Raw genomic sequence first — 6,012 nt, 5'->3', positions numbered from 1 at the left:
CGGGGCTCCTGGCTTCTCAGAGACAGAGAGAAACAGAGAAAGACAGGATGAGGGAAAAGTTAGCCACACTTATAAAAATAAGTTAACATCGGCAGTGTCATCATTTCTGCCGTATGCTGTGGGTCACGCGGACTAACTGTGAGGCGACTGTGGGGGCACATGAATCCTGGAGGTGGGAGACGGTGCCAGCCAGCTTGTAGACGGCCACAGTCCACCAAAGACTCGTATCCTTCCCGTGTGCAAATTAAGCCAAGCCGTTCTGGAGTGCCCAGAAGTTTCATGCTACTATAGCGGCTGCTCTACGTCCAGAATCTCACAACGTATATCCCATCTGGGTGTGATTATATTTCCCTAAATACAGTTCCTCCAGCATGGTTCTTCTTGACAAGTTGTCGGCCCCCCACTCCCTCTGTATTAGTCAGCTCTGGCTGCTGTAACAAGATACCATAGACCAGGGGTGGGGGGCTTCTGAACAATAGTTCTGGGGCCGGGGGTGTCCCAGATCAGGGTACCGTGATGGTCAAGCGCTGGGGAGGCCTCTCTTCCCGGCTTGGAGCTGGCCGCCTTCTTGGAGTATCTTTACGTGGCAGAGAGAGAGAAAGGGCTAGCTCTCGGTGTCTTTCCAATAAGGAGACCAGTGCTATCACGAAGACCCCATTTTCATGGCCTCATCTAAACCTAATTCCCCCTCAAGGTTCCATCTCCACATACCATGCCGTGGAAGTGTTAGGGTTTCGGTGCTTGAAGGTTGAGGAGACACTTTTGGTCCCTAACACCCTTCCCCACTGAATGTATAGTGGGGCTGACAGGAAAACCACCCCAGACGCTCTTGCTCAAAAAGGGAGAAAAATGAGAGCAAGAGAGAAGTTGCTGCTCCGTGTAGATTCTAGAATCTAGTCAGGGGATACTGTCAATTCTTCAACTATGTCTCAAGGCTTAGGAACTAGACTCCCAAGGCTTTGGACTCGGGCCTCTGGGTGTTTGGTTCCTCCCTGTGAGTCATCCTTCCTTTTTTGTGAAAGGTATCTCGTGTTGGCCCCTGAGTGACATTCTCAGCCAGCCACCTGCCAGGAGAAGTTTGAGGGTCCGCAGGCCCCGGTGCATTTTGTACTGTCTCTGCACCTTCGGTCTGAGCCGGCGATATTCCTGTGCACGTCTTTCTCTTAAAAGCTATGAATTTTCTGTGACTTTCCTGAGCACGCGCTCCATTAGACAAAGACGACACCCTCAAGTCTCTCGGAGATGGGTCCCCTCTCCATCTCGGGCTCCTGTCCACGGCTGAGGGTCTGTATGGGGACATGTTCTAGAAGCTCTGCCCTTTGCCAGGGCCTGTGCGCGTCCTGGCGCATTCGGACTGCTCTAACAAAACACCGCACACTGTGCAGTTTATCTCAAGGTTCTGGAAGTCTGAGATCAGGGTGTCAGTGTGGCTATGAGGGGCATTGTCCAGGGTGCAGATTTATTTCACCGGGTGGCCGAGGCCGGACAGCTCTGTGGGCTCTCTTTCATAGACCCTCATGACCTCATCACCCCAGCGGCCTCCTCTCCTAACATCCCTGCCCTAGGGATTAGGATTTCCAAACATGGATTTGGAGGGGACACAGCATTCTGATGCAGCTCGAGGTACACCTTTAATCTCTTTAAAGGGCCTGTTGTCTGAGAAGGGTGCTCTGGGGTCCCTCCGACCTTCCATCTTCCTGAAATCTCTTCAGAGTGGTTTGACAGGTTTGCTCTCGGGTTTCTCTCTGGACCACAGTGTTCCCGGTCAGGCCCTGCCTTGGAAGCCATTCTTTTCTTCTAGTGTAAATCACCATCTGGGAAGGCTGAGAATTTTCAAAACCATCCAAATCGTAGCTCCTTTCTATTTTTATTTATCCCTCTTCTCTTGCATCTTACTGGAAGCCATGAGAAGAGACCAGAAAGCGCTTCAGTACTCGGGTGCGAAATCTGCTTAACTAGATTGTGAGTCCGCACGTGCGTTTCCTTCTGTCCACGTGTTTACAGGCAGCAGCAAAGCCAGGCCCTCTCTCTCCGGGTTCTAGAAAGTTACCTCTCTCTCCTGCAAGCTCTTCCCTGAACCTTTAGGCACCATGGCTTTCCTAGGAACAGCCTCTTCAAGGCCCCTCAGGCTCCCTCTAGCACTCTCAGCGAAGGCCGCTGCCCCAGGCGGCTCCCACGTTGTAGGGTTTGGTAACAGCAGCTTCCTCCTTGCAGGTGTACCGATACAATGCAGGGAGTGTGCGGGCAAGGTGGTGGCAGAGCAGGAGGCCCCCGGGCTCGCTGCTTCACACTACAACTAGATCACTCTGAAATCATCCCAAATACCCCAGAAATCAACTTGAAAACGGGCAGAACAAACCCCACAACTAAAGGTTGAGAAGAGGCCATTTCAAAGAAAGAGTTTTAAGAATTGCAGAAGGGCCTGAGTGGCTCAGTGGGTTAAAGCCTCTGCCTTCAGCTCAGGTCATGATCCCAGGGTCCTGGGATTGAGTCCTGCATTGGGCTCTCTGCTCAGCAGGGAGCCTGCTTCCCCCCTCTCTCTGCCTGCCTCTCTGCCTACTCGTGATCTCTCTCTGTCAAATAAATAAATAAAATCCTTAAGAAAAAATTGCAACTAACCCATTAGACGGGGAAAGAAAAATAGGCTTGATTTCATCTCCGGCCCTGTCCGGCAGAGTTTCTCTTCTCTGGGGGCAACTACCCCCGAACGGCCCTTTCATTGAGGCTCAACCGAGGCTCTGACCCAGGACAAGGGTCTGCTCTGTACACGGGAAAGCACTCAGGAATCATGCAAATCACTTATTAACATATCAGTGCCATTTGAACGAAAAAGTTAATTAAAATCCTGTTAGGTATTTTTTTTTTAAGATTTTATTTATTTATTTGACAGAGAGAGAGAGACAGAGATCACAAGCAGGCAGAGAGGCAGACAGAGGCAGAGAGAGAAGCAGGCTCCCCACTGAGGCTGGGGCTTGATCCCCGGACCTTAAGATCATGACCTGAGCTGAAGGCAGCAGCTTAACCCACTGAGCCACCCAGGCGCCCCCTGTTAGGTATTTTTCACGGAAGCTGACACTAAGATCCCAGAATTAATACAGCAGAGTAAAGGGTCAGAAAGAGCCAAGATGATGTTGAAGATGGAGAGAAGAACTTGAGTATCCACCAAAAAACCATGATAACTAAAGAACGTGATATGGGTACACAGAACAAAAAACGACGGAAGCCCCCAAAACAAATGTGGGGCAATAGTGTAAAAAGGTATGTATTAACTATTTACCACTATGTAACAATTTAGCCTCAAGCTTATCAACTTGAAACACTAGAAATTACTATTCTGCTGTGTGTGAGGGTCAGGAGCCCGGGAGTGGCTCAGCCAGCTGACTCTGGTGCATGGTCTCTCGGGAGGTCACCATCAAGATGCTGGCTGGTGTTGTGGTCACCTGAAACTGGACAGGAGCTGGGGGACCCAAGTTTGCAATGGTCCAGGCACGTGGCTATCGATCAGGGACCATCTTTGCTCTATGGGCCTCTCCACAGTACTACTCATGACATGGCTGCTGACTTCCCCCAGAGAAAGTGATCTGAAAGTGCATTAGAGAGAATGCAAGATGGAAGCCATCTTTTACAACCCAAAACCGGAAGAGACACACTGCTTCTGTGTTCTCTGCCCTGCCATTTGTGGGAGGAGCCTGCACGAGGGTGTGAATTCCCAGAAGAAGGAGCACATTATGGGTCATCTTGGAGGCTGACTACCACACGTTTTTTTTTTTTAAAGATTATTTATTTATTTGACAGAGATCACAAGTAGGCAGAGAGACAGGCAGAGAGAGAGGAAGGGAAGCAGGCTCTCTGCTGAGCAGAAAGCCCAATACAGGGCTTGATCCCAGGACCCTGGGATCGTGACCTGAGCCGAAGGCAGAGGCTTTAACCCACTGAGCCACCCGGGTGCCCCTACCACACATTTTTTTGAGGGGCAAATGTCATGTTGTCCGTAACTTACATACTTGGACAAAAAAAAAAAAAGAGATTGATGAAAGTGACAAGATGGCTGACTGGCCGAAGAATCCTCTAGAAGCCAGTTGCTTTCTTCTCCACTCAGCTTTCTGACCTGTCTTCACTGGCAGTGCCTGCCTAGCACACAAGACACGACGATCTCCCAGCTGGCTACCTCCAGCTGCATCGGAGGCTGCGAGGTCGGGGGTGGGAACTGAGTCAGCAGCGTGGCCCCATAAGTGGTAACAGATGAGCTGGAATATGTTCTCCCTCAGGTATTATTTCGAGATGTTCTGAAACACACCAGCACTTTTTCTGATGGTGTTCCAAGATTTCTTGGGAGGAACAGTTCCACGGAATACTTTTCGTGACCTTGCCTTCAAGGTCAGTGTTAATCATGGGGTTTTAGCAGAGTCATCAGTCTTCCTGAGCTTTGCCTTTACCCCGTTTGTTAATTCAGCTTGGGCTCATTCAGTCCCTGGACTTTAGTTCCCCATTTCATAAGGAAAACTAAAACAACTTTGGAAAGATAACCTGCTGTGTCTGCTGAGTCATAGTTCTTCCGCCTATTAAGGAACTCGGTGAAATCCTAGTGTCCGCTGACACCAAGTATTTCTGTAAGAATGTAACTTTAAACACTTTTTTAAGAGCCTGGGTTAAATGTTAACTTGTGTGATGAATTTTCCAGAGCAATTTGGAACTAAAATTGGGGAATCTGAAAAACTGCCATCTTGGGTGTTGTGAGAAATTTGTGCATTTCAGGATAGAAACAAGAATTTATGTGTAAGGCTGCCCCTCAGTGTGTTCTTGGTGATAACACTTTGGTGGCTTCTTGGTGATAATTGAATAATTATTCAGATGTGGAAAAAAAAAACCAACCCTAAACACCTACCCATTATTTTGGAGAAATTCCAAGGCAGTAAAATAATTTGATTACAGACATTTCGGACTGGGATATAAAGGAATCTGTTTGATGATAAATAAGTGTATCGCCAGCAGATAACAATGGGGAGGACGGGAACATTGCCCACTATGGTGAGATGGGCTGGCAGTGTGTCCTCTTGGCTAAACTCAGCCATTTTCCCCAGAAATCCCCTTTCTTGTATGTTTCCAGTTTGATTGAGTTACAGGGGATATTCTAGCCTGGGAGTTGCACCTGTCGTCCTTCAGCTGGGCTTTTCTTGCTGAACTCAGGATATAAAACCATGGAAGGGTCGACAGGGACATGACTTGTACAGATTATCTAGTTCAATCAGGTCCTAAATTCTGTCCACTATAAGGGTTTTCAGGGAAGCTTTTTTGAAATAACGAATTCTCCCTGTGTCAATTATGAAGATTCTGGCTCAGGAGGTCTGAGCCCAGGACATCCGAATTTCCTTTGCAAGTTTCCTAAGTGGTTTTGATGATCAGTTAAGTGGGTTCGCTAGTCCCTAATTCTGGTCTTGGTTGTCAGAGTGTGGTCTTCGGACCAGGAACGTCAGCATCATCACCCAAAATCTTGTTGGACGGGCAAATTCCCAAGGTCCATCCTGGACCCCTCTGGATCAGAGGCTCTGTTTGGGGCCCTGCCTTTTGGTTTCCCAAGCCCTCCAGGGGATTTGGAGGCTAAAATTTGAGAATCATATCTGGTGTCATCCCTCATTTTATAGTTAAGGAAACCAAATCCAAAGAGAAGGAACAAGTCTGTGGGTTAAGGAAAATTGACAGGAATGGGAAGCATTCTTCATTGAGCTCTGGTGTTTTAAGAGCAGAATACTCATAGCGTCTGCTCCGAGAAACCTCAGGTCACTACATTTGTGTAAACAAGGCTTTCTTCCATGAGAACATGATACTTACCCAGTGACTGTGTTTATAGTACAAAATGCCAAAGGAATAGTTCTTTAGGAATGTAGATGAGGGGATTGCAAAAGAGTTGTAGCCGGGGTGGCTCAGTGGGTTAAGCTCTGCCTTTGGCTCAGATCATGATCCCATGGTCCTGGGACGGAGCCCACCTCAAGCTCCCCGCTCAGGAGGGAAGTC

The sequence above is a fragment of the Lutra lutra genome, chromosome 5 (genome assembly GCF_902655055.1).
Source record: "Lutra lutra chromosome 5, mLutLut1.2, whole genome shotgun sequence".
In the NCBI taxonomy this organism is placed as follows: domain Eukaryota; kingdom Metazoa; phylum Chordata; class Mammalia; order Carnivora; family Mustelidae; genus Lutra; species Lutra lutra.
Note: the sequence above shows the minus strand (reverse complement) of the source record.